This window comes from Oryctolagus cuniculus, chromosome 1 (genome assembly GCF_051225735.1).
Source record: "Oryctolagus cuniculus isolate XC-2025 breed Fujian yellow rabbit chromosome 1, ASM5122573v1, whole genome shotgun sequence".
In the NCBI taxonomy this organism is placed as follows: Eukaryota; Metazoa; Chordata; class Mammalia; order Lagomorpha; family Leporidae; genus Oryctolagus; species Oryctolagus cuniculus.
The window spans coordinates 23,976,373-23,993,267 of NC_142867.1; positions in this window are offsets into that span (position 1 = coordinate 23,976,373).

Below are 16,895 nucleotides of genomic sequence, written 5' to 3' on the forward strand. Positions count from 1 at the left end.
GCCGGATTCTGTCCCGGTTGCCCCTCTTCCAGGCCAGCTCTCTGCTGTGGCCAGGGAGTGCAGTGGAGGATGGCCCAGGTGCTTGGGCCCTGCACCCCATGGGAGACCAGGAAAAGCACCTGGCTCCTGGCTCCTGCCACCGGATCAGCGCGGTGCGCTGGCCGCAGCGCGCCTCCGCGGCGGCCATTGGAGGGTGAACCAACGGCAAAAGGAAGACCTTTCTCTCTGTCACTCTCTCTCACTGTCCACCCTGCCTGTCAAAAAAAAAAAAAAAAAAAAAAAAAGAATAAATATTTGTAACTTATTTCCTGATGAGTGAATGAATGGCCTCCACTGACACTGTCTGAGTGATACTACCAAAGTGACCCTTATTCTACAGACTAAACAACTTAATTCAGATCAATAGAGAATACGTCCCAGGTTGGATTCAATATCATGCTTCCCTGTTTAAAAGCCACTGCTAGAGGAAACAGATGTCTCACTTTACCAGTTGATGAAATTCCACTTTTGAGAAAGAAACTGCAGATTCATGAGAAACGCCGAGCGCTTTTGTGGGCTTTTCTCCATTGATGCCATCCATCACTGTGGCCGGAAGGGGGCTGCTCCACTGCAGTACATCATTAGCAGCAGATCCAGCTTTCCTATCTGACGCCTCCACAGTGCTCAGCTGTTGTTCCCACCTGGCACCAGAAACACAACTCCAAGAAAGAAACAGCAGAAGGGAAATAAAACAAGAACAAGAAGCCGGGAGTGAAGCCAGATGTGGTGGAATGAGCATAGGGGCTGGGAGAAATGGAATTTAATTTTAATTTATGCTCTGCCACAGCCCATCTCTGAGAGTGTTGGCCTCTTCTCTTTCATCACTCTCCCGCCTCTCAAAAAGGTTTCTAAGAGAGAGAGAAATCAGGATGAGGAGAAACGATTTAAAGTTGCCCTGAAGCTTTCGCTTTCTGGTGTCCGCTAAGATTTCTGTGACTCTGGAACTGGTATCTTTAATTATTTAGAGCTAGATGGGCCAACCTGAGCCAAGCAACGCAGAAGCCAGAGCCAGTTAGCATAAGATTTGCTCTCCATACTGACAGAAAACGAGAAAAAGTAGCTTCAAATGTCCTCGGGGTAGACAAGCAAAGGTCAAAAGAGAAACAAAGGAGATCCGGAATTTAGTGCTGAACTGAGCATGCACATAGAGATGGCATATGCACACATAGGCATAAACATATGTACTTACACATGATGGTACTCCAAAAGGTCTACGAAAAATGTAGTCGAAAGATACATTTACCCATGTGTACAAGAGAACAAGAGTGAGAGCAAGAGTGAGAGAGCCTTCTAAAAAGACATTTGCTTTCCCTGAAATAGAGAAGGAATTAAACACAAAATGTGGAATACAATAACATAGGGGACAAATACAAACAGATTTATTGCTAGATACTTTTCATGTTTTTAAAAGTTCATTTTTAATTTTTTTGCTGATGTATGATAATACAATTGGTTTTGCATATCAACTCTTTTACTTTGTGGATTTATTCAATTCATTTATTAGTTCTAGTACTTGTTTTATAAATTTACTGGGAAAGTCTATGTAAAAATATACATCATATTATTCCATAAGGACAGTTTTGCTTATTTCTTTCCACTAGTATTATTTTTTTAAATGATGGGAACAGCAATGTTTGTCTTATTCCTAGTCTCAAGGGCAGAAAATTTCATCAGTAGGTACAGGGTTGAGCATGTCTTGTTTTTTTTCCTAGATGCTTTTTGTCAGTTTGAGGAATTTCTCTATTATTTAGAGATAAAAAAATTTGTGGAGTCCAATTCTCACTATGTTCAAAAAAGCATGCATGTTGCACACATACACACAGAATATACACATACATATAGTATACAATCAATAAAATTAAGCAGTATTTATGTGTATATATATATATATATATATGGTAGTTGAATAATGGTTACAGCCATCATTTACCAAATATCTTGTGTCATTACCATTCTGACAGTACCTACAATTTTATAACCTAGCACATGTGCTATATATATTCATGTAGCCATAGGGGGTCATGAAGGTTAGCCAAATCACTCAAGGATACACAGATTATAAGCAACAGGGCTGAAAATTTAACCCAAGACTGTGTGCCTTTAGAGATGACTATATATTACTCATCTAAGTTACGTTGTCACTCTGGGAGATGTGAAAATTGTGACAGCAGAAAGATACTTGAGGCAGGGCCAGTATGGAAGAGGAGACTAGCAGAGCATGTTCTCAGACGAATGCAGTGGTTGATAGAAAAATGTATGGCAGTCTGCATGAATCAATTAAAGACTCAGTTTTCCATCCATTTTGTGATAATTTGCAGCTGATGTCTGGAATTCTTGGCTTCTAAAACAAATGTTCATTTGAGTTATTTTTAATTCCCAGTCTGTTTCTTTTCACCATCTGAGAGAAGGGCTGACCTTCTGGGCAAGATTCCCAATTCCCTAGGCAGAGGTTAAAATTCGATAACTGAATTTGCCTATATTAAATTGAAAGAGCCTAGGAAGATTTAAATTTGAAGCTTTTCCCATATGAATTCCAGGAAGACACTGAGAGTTCCTCTTTTTCTCTTCAAGGTGTTCTGCCATATAAGTAGCAAAAGATGCTAAGAATAAGCTCAGAATCACAAACTGAAGCTGGGGAGCTAGGTGGTTGTGGACTTTTTTGTGCGCCAAAGCCCTAACAAACAAAATATACTGCGTGTCAAGCTACATTTTTAAAGTTAGTGTTAGAGAGCTCCATGAAGGTTGTTTTTTTTTTTTTTTTGACAGGCAGAGTTAGACAGTGAGAGAGTGAGACAGAAAGGTCTTCCTTCCATTGGTTCACCCCCAAAATGGCTGCCACGGCCAGCGCATTGCACCGATCCAAAGCCAGGAGCCAGGTGCTTTCTCCTGGTTTCCCGTGCGGGTGCAGGGCCCATGGACTTGGGCCATCCTCTGCTGCCTTCCCGGGCCACAGCAGAGAGCTGGACTGGAAAAGAAGCAACCGGGACAGAACCAGTGCCCCAACAGGGACTAGAACATGGAGTGCTGGCGCTGCAGGGGGAGGATTAGCCTAGTGAGCTGCAGCGCCAGCCATCCTTGAAGTTTTTACAAATTGAATATCCCTCATTATTCTGTCAATGCATCACAAGCAACAGTGTACATGCAAAACACCTCAGGACCTTGTTTGAGTGTAGAATCTGATTCCATAGGTCTGAGATGTTGCATTTCCAACCAAGCCCATATGACATCCACACTATTTGTGAGTAGAGCGCTTCCAACTCAGAAGAATGAAGACACTAGAATGACAACACACAAAAGTTGGATCTTTTCGTAGCTATCTCTTGGGCTTGTTGTCTTTTCTAAAGGTATATTTTATTTGAAAGGCACGGCCGGCGCTGCGGCTCACTAGGCTAATCCTCCACCTAGCAGTGCCAGCATACGGGATTCTAGTCCCGGTCGGGGTGGATTCTGTCCCGGTTGCCCCTCTTCCAGGCCAGCTCTCTGCTGTGGCCAGGGAGTGCAGTGGAGGATGGGCCAAGTGCTTGGGCCCTGCACCCCATGGGAGACCAGGAGGAGCACCTGGCTCCTGCCATTGGATCAGCACGGTACGTCGGCGGCAGCGTGCTGGCCACGGCAGCCGTTGGAGGGTGAACCAACGGCAAAGGAAGACCTTTTTCTCTCTCTCTCTCACTGTCTACTCTGCCTGTCAAAAAGAAAAAAAAAAGGAAGAGACAGAGAAAGAATTTTTCCATTTTCAGGTTGACTCCACATATCGTTATACCCAGTCAGAGTCAGGACAAAGCCAGGAGCCAGGAACTCTGTGTGGATCTCCCATGTGGGTGGCAGGGGCCCTAGTGCTTGGTGGACCAGCTTCCAGTGCCTTTCCAGACAGAATAACAGGGAGTTGGATCAGAAAAGGAACAGCCAAGGCTCTCACCAGCCCTCTGCTTTTTGCCTTAAATTTGTAGGATATTAAGTAAAAATTTCATAGCACACTGGAAAGGTCAAATGTGAGTAGCAGATAGTAGGTTCTCAAAAACATTTTGCATTATATTTCAGGATGCAGTGAGAAAATACTAAGCCGGTCCAGAAATATTTCCTAGTGCTTCTCTCCTATCTGCGGTGAAGGCTAGTTTTTCTTTCATTGTATTTCACACCAGTATTTTATGAAATACAATAAAAGTGAATCACCAGGGGGAAAATCAAAAGAAGTATAAATTATCAGGAAAATATTTTAGATTCAAGTGCATAAGATATATCCAAATTCATATGAAAGATTTTTTGTTTCTAGGTCTCAATTTCTAAGATTGCCTCCCTTTAGATTCCCCAATATACAAACCCCCTATAAGTGGCACAGATCTTGAGATGAATAGTTCAGGAGGATATATTAATAAGTGCATGCATCACAGGATTGCCTGTGATATGGCACAGATTCACTAAGAGTCTGCTCACCCTTCACTGATGATTCTAGGTTCTTGTCATAGAGTAATATAGATATGTTGTGTTCACATCTAATCTTCGTTTTCTGTTTAGATTTCTCCATTTCACACTTGGCCTTTTGTATCAAGAATGCACCAATTAACTTTACTGTTACTGAATTCAGGAAAAAATGTAAGGCAAAGGCTGACCATTCTGGTATGAGGTGGCCACAGCAAAAATAAACTAGTGTTCTAAAAAAATTTGACAGCTTGTGTGGATGGTTGTCATGAGCTAGAAAGGTTTTCCCTTTTTAGTAATACATTGAGATAAACATACTGAAGTGACATGGGAACTGGAATGTGATGATTTCAATGTTTCTTTAAGGTTCCTGAAATACTGTTAAAATAATTTGTCATCCAAGAATAAGCCATGCTCTCCCATATTGGAGAGGTAAGTGATAAAAATGATATAACTAGTGCAATATGAATGAGTGAAAGGTGAGCACTTCGTTAATACAGAATAGACAGGATAGATTAAAATTTGATTATTGATGTCATGACTATATAACTGACAAGAAACAAGTGATGAAACTGGATGTGCCTTATAATACAGCACAGATGTTGTGTCTTAAACTCATGACCAGAAACAGAAGGAAGCAGTGAAAAAGAGCATTTCACTGGAGACAGTTCCTGAGTGCTCATCTTAAAATGTTTTCAACAGAAAAAGTGTTACATAACTGCTCGTTTCGACATTTGCCTCCATAGCATCAGCCCAATTCAAGGACCTGTGTATAAGCCTTCCTTATTGCAGCATGTTTTCCTTAGCTGAAACAAAGTCTGGGATTGTTTGGGTTCTTAAAATATTTAACTCCTACATAATTTACTTTTTTAATCTGGATCACCTGCCACGATAATGCCATGTGCTAACAGAGAAAACATTCTTACCTTTCTGGTACACGGAATTTTGGTCCAGAGGAATTTTGGAACCTGCTGGAGATTATTTTTCCATATTCTTTTCTGTTTCATTTCCTGTACCTCTTTGAGAAAACGACTATGTCTCAGCTTAGGTGACTGAGTGACAAGTTAAGACTTAATAACTCTTGATTTGGTTACACCAAAGAGATTTTTCAGATAAGATCTGGGATGTAAAGATAAAGAAGCTATCAAAACATGTGGAGAGGCTTGGGGTATTTTGGTCTTTTTCAAAATATGATGCTTTCAAATTCCTTGATGTTCCTGGGATCTTACAGGTACATCTGGAGTTCTTTTTCAAAAACCATAAGTGAAACTCTTGTTACTGGCTGTTAAGTAATATTTTTAACTATAGTTTATTTCTTGCATATATTTTATTAGACAAATAATGGGATTTGCATTTTCTCTTAGGCCAGGTGAGTAATGGCAGAAAGCCCGGACATGGAATGCAAATTTGGGAGGATCTATTTTCCCTAAAATTTTGCCTTAATAGCATGTATTTGAGGGTTTTATGAAAAGAAAATTTGAGAATGGAATCCTCTTTTCAGGGTGAACTATATACCATTTATCTATAGAAAATTAAATGTGTCCATTCGTAGTGTGTCCTTGTGATGAATAAATGCTAAAGCTAAAATAATAAAGTTATGTAAATTCTGGCTCCACTGTTTACTAGACCTTGGACCTTAAGAATGTTAACCTCTTTAAACTTTGGTTTTCTCATTTTTCTCATTTTTAAGGTGGTTCTAGTGAACAAACTGAAAACCATGGAGCTTTCCTAAGTATAAAATGGCATATTACTTGTGAAATTCTTAGCACACAGCCTGATATAATTTAAACGCTTAACAAATCACAGCAATTATTTTGAATATACATTTTAGCAGTTTGATATTTAAAGGAAATTTAGAGAGCTCTTGTTAAGTAGGTGACATTGACTATCTTTTTTCTATTTGGAAATACGTCCTTAAAACTAAAGAAATTCTGATACCACACACTAGGTTAATAAAAAAGTTTATACCAAACCTAGGTCTTTGCTCTACCCTTTATCATTCAATGAACAACACTTCTTTTGCAATCACGTAGTTGTCTAACTACTGTAACCAGAAATACCTTTAGATCTGAATATTCACTATTTCTCTCACACCCATTCTATTGTTTGCATTCTGGTGGTAGGAGTTAATGTTTGTTAGTACTGTTCTATCAGATCTACAGCACTGTAGAAAAGACTCTGATATTAGCTATTTAATATCCAAGATGTATGGTCTAAAATATCAATTTTATTTCCATTCCAGTACATTAATGCAATGATTTTATATATCTACTGAATTTTCAAAATCTTTGAAGCCTGAGAAATACAAAGATCACCGACATGGTGACATTCTGAAAATGAATATTCATCATTGCCTTCTTCCCTGCACAACCTGCTCTCTTTACACCATTACCATCACTGGATATTGACATGATATCTAAAATCAAGGATTTTTAAAAAGCCCTAGAGGAACCCAATAGTTCAAATCCATGACCTTATTGTGCTGCTCACCTGAGACTAGGTTGTTGGCATCAATGAGGAATATTGCGCATATAACACTGGAAGATGCAGCAGTTCCACAGGATGTGGCTAGAGCTTTCTATATTTTTTTTAAACTTTTATTTAATAAATATAAATTTCCAAAGTACAGCTTTTGGATTACAGTGGCTTCCCCCCTTCCAACTTCCCTCCCACCCACAACCCTCCCATCTCCCGCTCCCTCTCCCATTCAATTCACATCAAGATTCATTTTCAATTATCTTTATATACAGAAGATCAATTTAGTACATATTAAGTAAAGATTTCAACAGTTTGCACCCACACAGAAACACAAGGTGTAAAGTACTGTTTAAGTACTAGCTATAACATTAATTCACAATGTACAACACATTAAGGACAGAGATCCTACATGGGGAGTAAGTGCACAGTGACTCCTGTTGTTGATTTAACAATTGACACTCTTGTTTATGGCATCAGTAATCACCCTAGGCTCTTGTCATGAGCTGCAAAGGCTATGGAAGCCTCTTGAGTTCACTGACTTCGATCTTATTTAGACAAGGTCATAGTCAAGTGGAAGTTCTCTCCTCTCTTCAGAGAAAGGTACCTCTTTCTTTTGATGGCCCATTCCTTCGTTCTGCTGGGATCTCACTCACAGAGATCTTTCATTTAGTTTTTTTTTTTTTTTTTTTCCCACAGTGTCTTGGCCTTCCATGCCTGAAATAAAATTATGGGCTTTTTAGCTGGATCCGAATGCCTTAAGGGCTGATTCTGAGGCCAGAGTGCTGTTTAGGACATCTGCCATTCTATGAGTCTGCTGAGTATCTCATTTCCCATGTTGGATCGTTCTCTCCCTCTTTTATTCTATCAGTTAGTATTAACAGACACTAGTCTTGTTTATGTGATCCCTTTGACTCTTAGTCCTATCATTATGATCAATTATGAACTGAAACTGATCACTTGGACTAGTGAGATGGCATTGGTACATGCCACCTTGATGGGATTGAATTGGAATCCCCTGGCACGATTCTAACTCTACCGTTTGGGGCAAATCTGAGTGAGCACGTGCCAAACTGTACATCTCCTCCCTCTCTTATTCCCACTGTTATATTTAACAGGGATCACTTTTCAGTTAAATTTAAACACCTAAGAGTAATTGTGTGTTAATTACAGAGTTCAACCAAAAGTATTAAGTAGAACAAACAAAAAAATACTAAGAGGGATAAAGTATTAAATTGTTCCTCTACAGTCAGGATAAGGGCTGATCAAGTCACTGTTTCTCATAGTGTCCATTTCACTTCAACAGGTTTCCTTTTTGGTGCACGGTTAGTTGTCACCAATCAGGGAGAACATATGATATTTGTCCCTTTGGGACTGGCTTATTTCACTCAGCATGATGTTTTCCAGAGTTTTCCATTTTGTTGCAGAGAGAAGCTTTCAACTTGGAAATGATTAGAACAGAGAACAGAAGAGTTGTGGCTTTCTATAATCGTAAATATACACTGACTGTGAATGCAGAAACATTTGTTTAATCAGGATCAGGGTAAGGTAATTCAGGTAGTTCAAGACCAAAACACAGAAAACAAAAAGTGTTTAACAAATTTTCTCCTTGGGAGTGGTTTTTGGCAATTTGTCACCCTTTTATGATTTCTCTTGGTTCTAGACAGTAGTAGGTTGCCTCTTAAAGATATAAATAAGGTCCTTTTGTAGCTGTCAGTTAGGCTAGTGTAAAATTATTTATATAGTAACACTAGACAAGGGGATCAGAGACTGTTTATCTTATAAACAGTTAGATGCTGGAACCTAATAAATTATCTCTCTTCAAACCTATCTCAACAAAGAAGCAAGTGTTGTTTTTATAGGTTCTGAAGACCTTTGTTGCCCTTCTGTATAACAAATAGTATATGACTTTCTCAAATCCAATTTAATGATATCAATTTCAAGTATCTACTGAAGGTTAACATTGTACCAAGCAGTAAATCTTAGAGATCAGATGTGCAGACGTTAGTACATATTTCCAGATTTCGGTTCTCCACTCCATAATTTACCAAGATCTTGAGCAAATTATTTAACCATGCTGATCTCTGTAGGTTTAAAAGAAAAAAATTGTAGGAATATGTGCATCAAATACTTAATTTGAGAGGATAAAAATAATATAAAACACATGAAATTTTCTAAATGTTGTCATCATTAATATGGGAGGTAGAGAAAAAGAAATCATTCAAAACAGATGAAGGTTTCAGAAATTGACGTGAAAATAGGGAGTTAGATGGTCTTCTGAAAATTACACATAAGAGTTCAAAATGTTCTGAGGTAAGAGGAGTAGGCAAACTCATATGAAATCCATAAATGGTGCAATGGTCCCCTCTTCACAATAAATTTATCCTGGGAAAAACACTAAGATGTAAAATAAGTTCATTTTATTTTTAATTTGTCTGAGATGAGAAAATGACCAGAATCTAAAACAGAACATCAGGAAGAAGAAAAATAATGGTCTTTGCTCACTAATAAAAAAAGAACTAGTAAACAGAACATCAGGAAGAAGAAAAATAATGGTCTTTGCTCACTAATAAAAAAAGAACTAGTTTAAAACTTTTGCTAAAAGACTGATAAAACCATCCTATCATCTCTGAATGATTGTGCTTTTTATTTGGATTATCCATGCAAATAAAATTACTTGGAGTTTAAGAAACAGTGGCATTTTCTTGAGAAGTTTCATTACTTATTACTATATATCGAAGGTATGTATTGTCTTTGTGAGAAAATATCTACTTGTTCAAACAATATTTCCAGCAGCTTGCTTTTGGGAATCTAATCAATATTAAGCAAAATACTAGCAAATCAGGATTTATGAATAAAATTATTTTAGTATTTTATAGCAGAAACATAAATAGTTTTGGAACTTCCATATACCTGTGTAACTTCTTAACTATTCTTAATATCACCACATCTCTTTCAATTTATATATAGTCTCAATCTCATGTGAGAATGTGATACAAGAAATGATCATAGGCGCCAGTGCTGTAGTGCAGCTAATAAAGCCACTGCCTGAAGTGCCGGCATATAGCCCAGATAGAGTTCTGGGCTCCTGGCTTCAGCCTTGCCAGACCTGAGAGTTCTGGGCTCCTGGCTTCAGCCTTGCCAGACCTGGCTGTTGCATTCATTTAAGGGAGTGAACCAGTGAATGGAAGATCTGTTTCTCCCTCTCAATCTGTTGCTGTGCCTTTCAAATAATTTTTAAAAGTTTAATGCAAAACTATTTGTTCTGCAACGTAGCAGCAACCTCAAATACCTAGTGTTCACTGCATTTCTTGATTGTGCCTGCTTTTCTTGAAATTGATTTAATCTCATGTTTTGTCCATCATGACACAGGAGCAATAGGCTATACCCTGTTCTTATATAGAGCCTATATTTTGATGTAAAATAGACTATATTTTCTAGGCTGTGTAAAAACATTCTACGATGTTTGCACAATAATAAAATCATCTAGTAACCCATTTCCCAGAACGTATTTGTGTTGATAACCTATGGACAATTTTAGTATCCATCTGGTGTGATCAACTATCTCATTAAAAGAAGATAAGGTTGTACAGAGAAACAAGGAAAATTATAGAATTTGATGTATCCAACAGAAAATTTGACAAGCATAGGAAAGTATATTGAGTTGAATAGAGAAACACAACATATTTTCCTATTTCAATTAGATTTTCAGAATCTAACATCAAACAGTCCTTTGTAAATGGAAATAATTTTATGAAATATATAAGGGGGGCTGCGGCACTGTGGCTCACTTGGTTAATCATCTGCCTGCGGTGCTGGCATCCCATATGGATGCCGAGTTCTAGTCCCAGTTGCTTCTCTTCCAGTCCAGCTCTCTGCTGTGGCCTGGGAGTGCAGTGAAGGATGGCCCAGGTGCTTGGGTTCCTGCACTCACATGGGAGACCAGAAGGAGGCACCTGGCTCCTGGCTTCGGATTGACACAGTGCTGGCCATAGCGGCCATTTGTGGAGCAAATCAACAGAGGGAAGACCTTTCTCTCTGTCTCTTTCACTGTCTATAACTCTATCTGTCAAATAAAAAAAGAAAGAAAGAAAAGGAAAAGCAAAAAATATTTTAATTTCAGATAGTACATTTATTTTATTCAAAAGTATATAATATTCTAATACTCAACAACAATTTGAAAGAACTTTTTTTTTAAGATTATTTATTTGAAAGGCAGAGCTATAGAGAGACAGAGGCAGAAAAAGGAAGAGAGAGAGGTCTTCCATCTCCTGGTTCACTCCTCAAATGGCCACAATGGCTGGAGGTGCTCTGATCCAAAGCCAGGAGCCAGGAACTTCCTTTGGGTCTTCCATGTGGTTGCAGGGGTCCAAGGACTTGAGTCATCCTCTGCTGCTTTCCCTGGCCATAGCAGAGAGCTGGATTGGAAGTGGAGCAGCTGGTACTCAAACTGGCACCCACATGGGATGCCAGCACTGCAGACAGTGGCTCTACATGCTACACCACAGCACCAGTCCACAAGTACATTTTTAAATATTCTAAATCATGTGACTTCAAAACAAATTTCTCTGAATAACACTGATCTCTTTTCATGTCTGAAATTATTTTCTTTGCAAAGATTGTTTCATTTTTTGATGATCCCTTTTTAATTTTTCTTTATTACATAGATGCCTTTATAGAATTGTATATTTACATGTATAATAGATGGATCAATTTCAGTCTAATCTTCTAGAGTAGTAGAGTATGTCTGACTACTCTATTGTATCCTCATTGTGTTCTTAAGCATCAAGATTGACAAAAGTGGAAGCTAAGTAATTGTTGAGTGAATGCTATTGAATGAATGCAAAATGTGTGACATAGTTATATGCAACCATAAACTTATCAATATGCAATCATAAAGCTTTGATCTAGGCAGATTCTTAAAAATACCAATTCTGTTTCAGAGCAGGAATCTGGGAACTTGTTTCAGACATGATAGCATGGTATTGGGTAGAAAACGAATTATGTGCCAGGGCACAAGTTATCTGTCTGTTACCCAACCTTGATCTGCTTTGCTGAAATTAATGGGTTTGGGGAAACCAAGTCTTTCCATTAGAACTATGATAATTTATGGAAATATTCAAAGCCCAGGACTGTTTGTATATTTTTTATCAGAGAAATATTTATTACCACTAGTGAAAGGAAATGCACAAAGGAAAAGCGATTCAAAAACCAATCTCCCTGGCCAGTTCTATGTTATATGCTGCTGAGACTGTCACAGATATTTGTGTTTTAAATAAGATTTTTTTTCACTGATCCATGATCTCAAAGCTGAGAAACAAAGTTGCCTGTCTCTGTTGATGAAGAGCCCCAATATATTGTCTTAAAGGATTGGATTCCAGTGTGTTAGAACTTCACTTGTTTATGAAATAAAGTCCTATATTCCATTTATGATAGATCCTATTGCAGGAAACAAAAGTAATCACTTTATTTTGTATAGGAGGTGGAATTGAGAATCTAGAGAAAATATGTCATAAAATGTACTTTGGGCAACTCTAGAAAAAATGTTATATTAAATCAGATTGAAAAATGAAAAAGCTCATTGTTATATATTTTTGTTAAATTTAATTGTGAACAGAATTACAGTCCTAACCATGAGCTCTCACCTGACATTTTCACCTATTTGGTATTATTTACTTTAACTTTTCAAGGGTAGTTTTTCCTCTGGTCTTACAAGTGACAATATATTTTTTTGTCTTTTACTCAAAATTGTTAGACATTATTAACTTACCAATAAATTTTGAAAAGAGATTCATGGAAGAGAAAATGGTAGATTAGGGAGCAGCACGCTTTGCAGAGCTAGGAAGAAACATTGTGGAGAATAGGGAAGGAGGTACATGTTCGTCAGAGAAAAGGAGAGAAAACTGCTCGAGAAGCCCCATGGGAGGAGGGGAAATGGCTTGAACCTGTGTGGTGTGTGCTAACATGCACCCAGATAATCGCAGCCACAGAGAGCTAGAGCTGGCTATCTGTGGGGATAGAGCCAGAGAGAGTGTGGCATGGATCTGGACTGGAGCCCAGGGAGCTGGCGATTGCTGGCAGTTGCCTGTGGTCCAAGTGGAAGTGGAAGGGGATGGCTGATTAAAACCGATATTTCCAAAATAGAACCTACGACCTGGCCAGAAGAGGGGGTGGGTGCCATTTTTAATCAGTAGTACAACTTGGAAGCCTGCAGGTGTGTACATAACAGCTCACTGAGACTGGACACCTGAACACAGCACTGGCAGGAGCAGAGGATAGGTGTCAGACTAGAGAATCTAGTGTGTGTGCATGATCCAGAGCTACCGGTGGAGGGAACAGCCTGCAGTCCCCATGCCTCAGAGCTTGTCAGGAAGGGGCCAGGCAGCTACGAGTAACAGAGTAGCACCCACACCAACAGTGCCCTCTGGTCTTGGCATCTTTGGGAACCCTATATGCTAAGACCTTGGGGTCTCTGTGGCTACACAAGATGGTGTAGGGCATAGCAGGCTTTGGAGTTCTGCCACACCAAACTTGGGTGCTACCCTGGAAACTCACCCAACCTTAAGGCATTGACCAAGGTCAAAGGCCATACCATCAGACACCTCCTGGTATTCACTAAAAGACAGACACTTTATGAAGCCACAGAAACTTAACCCCAAAGATAAAAACCAACAGAAAAAAAAATAAAAATCAACTCCACAAATGCCACAAAATAAGAGTCAAAATTCAAGAAAAATAATAAGGATCCCCGGCTGGTGCTATGGAGCAGTAGGTTAATACTCCGTCTGTGGCGCCGACATCCCACATGGGTGCCGGTTCTAGTCCCAGATGCTTTTCCTCTGATCCAGCTCTCTGCTATGGTCTGGGATAGCAGTAGAAGATGGTCCCAGTCCTTGGGCCCCTGCACCAGCGTGGGAGACCTGGAAGAAGCTCCTGGCTTCAGATCGATGCAGCCATCTGGGGAGTGAACCAACAGACGGATGACCTCTCTCTCTTTCTCTACCTCTCTCTGTCACTCTTCCTTTCAAATAAATAAAATAAATCTTTTTGAAAAAAAAAGAAATATCAGAAGCAATCCACAAACTAAAAAAAATCATACATAACATGAATGAAAATCTTTTCAAGGAAATTGAGAATATAAAAAAAATCAAAATGAGCTTTAGAAATGAATAATTCAAATAAAAAATACAGTGGAAAGTCTTAACAGCAGACTTGATGAGGCAGAAGAAAAAATATCTGAAGTAGAAGACAAATCTTTGGAAATCTTAGACAAATAACAAACAAACAAACAAAATAAAGAAGGTAGTAGAAAATATAACAACAGTGTTGGAGATCTTTGGGATACTATCAAACTACCCAATATATGGGCCTTAGGAATTCCTGAAGGACTGGAAAGAGAGAAAGGTATAGAAAGACTTTTTAGTGAAATAATTACAGAAAACTTCCCCAATTTGGAGAAATAAAGGGATGTTCAAGTAGAGGAAGCACATAGAACTCCTAACAGATATGACCAGAAAACATCCTCACCACAAAACATTATAGTCAAAATTTCCACAGTAAACATAAAGAAAAGATTCTAAATGGGCATGAGATTAATGCCAGATTACTTTCAGAGTATCACCAATTAGACTTACAACTGACTTCTCATCAGAAACCCTATAGGCAAGAATGGAATGGCGAGATACAGTTAAAGTCCTAAAAGAAAAAAAAAAAACATTCAACCCAGAATGCAAAGCTTGTACTTATGAATAAAGGTGAAATAAAGACTTTCAATAACAAATGGAAATTGAAAGAATTTGTTGATATTCATCTATCCTTACAGAAGATGCGTAAGGTTGTGCTACACATAGAAACACAGAAAGATAGCCATCATTATGAAAGAATGAGAAGGCAGAAAAACCACTAGCAGATATATAAAAGAAATCCAAAGTAAACAATAGGAATTTATATGAAAACATGGCAGGGCCAAGTCATTACTTCAATTCTCCAGTTAAAAGATACAGATGGCTGAATGGATTGTAAAACAAGACCCAACTATTTTCTGCTTACAAGAAACACATCTCACCAACAAAGATGCAGGCAGACTGAAAGTGAAAGGATGAAAAAGCACAGTCTATGCTAACAGAAATCAAAAAGGAGCTGGTGTTGCCATCCTAATATCACACAAAATAGATATTAACATAACAACTGTTATGACGAAGGGCAGTATGTAATGATTTAGGGATCAATCCAACAGGAAAGAATGAATATAATAAATGTATATGCACACAATTACAGGGCACCTGGCTACTTAAAAAATGTTAATAGACCTAAAGGGAGCCATAGACTTCAAACTAAACAATAGTAATGGGGGACTTCAATACCTCACTTTCAGCAGTGGACGGGTCAACAAGACAGAAAATCAGCAAAGAAACAACATAATTAATCAACATTAAAGACCAAATGGACCTAATGGATATCTACAGAACCTTTCATCCCACAGTGGCAGAATACGCATTCTTCTCATCAGTGCATGGGAAGTTCTCTAGATTAGATTGTACGTTAGGTGACAAATTTAGTCTCAGCAAATTCAATTAATCAAAATAATTCCATGCATCTTCTTAGACTGCTATGGAATGATGCTAGAAATCATCAACTCAAGAATCTCTAGAATATACATAAATACATGGAGAGTGAACAACATGTTCCTGAATAAACAGTGGGTCATAGAAGAAATCAAAAGAGAAATCAAAAAAAAATTCTGGAAAAAATGAAGATGACAACACAGCACCTCATAACCTATAGGATACAGCAAAAGCAATGTTAAGTGGGAAGAATCACCATGCTCCTAAAGTTATAATTTTGAAGTGTATGAAGTTTATAACTGTAAAGCTGTATGGTTCTGCATACATTCCTACACTTACTTCTAAGTGTATAGTTTAACAACTTGCCATGAGACTCCAAATTCCCTTAAGCTTGGTGGTAAAAAAAAAGGCATTTTAAGTGTTAAAGTGATCATAGGGATAGGAGTAAATGTTAAAGTGATCATGTAGATAGTATTGTTTGGTAATAATAATAGATAGAATTAAAAAGGAGTGAATGCTCCAACATGGGAAGCAGCCAATACAGCGGACCTATAGAATGACAATTGCTTTAAGTAGCACTTACCCTCAGAATTGCCCTTAAGTCATTGTGGTCTGGCTAAAAAGCCCATGAGAGCATTTCAGGCATGGAAAGCCAAGACACTATGGCAAGAAAATATCCTACATGAAGGATCTCTGTGGGTGAATCCCCAGTGAAATGAAATGGTCATCAAAGAAGGATGTACTTTTCTCTGAAGGGAGGAGAGAACCTCCACTTTGCTTATGGTCTTATCTAAATACTGACAGAGTTTGTGGATTCAAAAGGCTTCCATAGCCTAGGCAGCTCATGTCAAGAGACTCGGGTGATCGCTGATGTCATACATGAGAGTGTTAATTGTTAAATTAACAAGAGTCTCTGTGCACTAACTTCTCATGCAGGACCTCTGGCCTCAAAGAGTTGTATTATGACAGTCAACAGTAAAACTTGTTCTCAAAGAATTACTTCATTTTAATATATTAAGTGGAGGATATTCTTATGTCTCATAAGTTTTAGTTATGTCTAAGTTCTAACTCCATTGCTTTTTTCTTAGGTGCTTCTTTAATCAATGATAAAACTTGTTCACAAAGACGTACTTTTTTAATGTATTAAGTAGGGGATATTCTTTGTCTCATAAATTATAGCTATGTCTAAATATTCGCAAAAGACATATCATTCTTGGGTGCTTCTTTAAATTTAATTAATTTTCTCAAAAAAAGAAGTGAAATTAATTTTGAGAAGCAATGACTTTGAACATTTGTGTAATCTTTTTTATTTCTCATACAAATTGTTGAACTCTTTACTTAGTATAAAGGTAATATTCTGTGTATAAAGTTAATTGAAAATTGATCTTGGTGAATAATCAG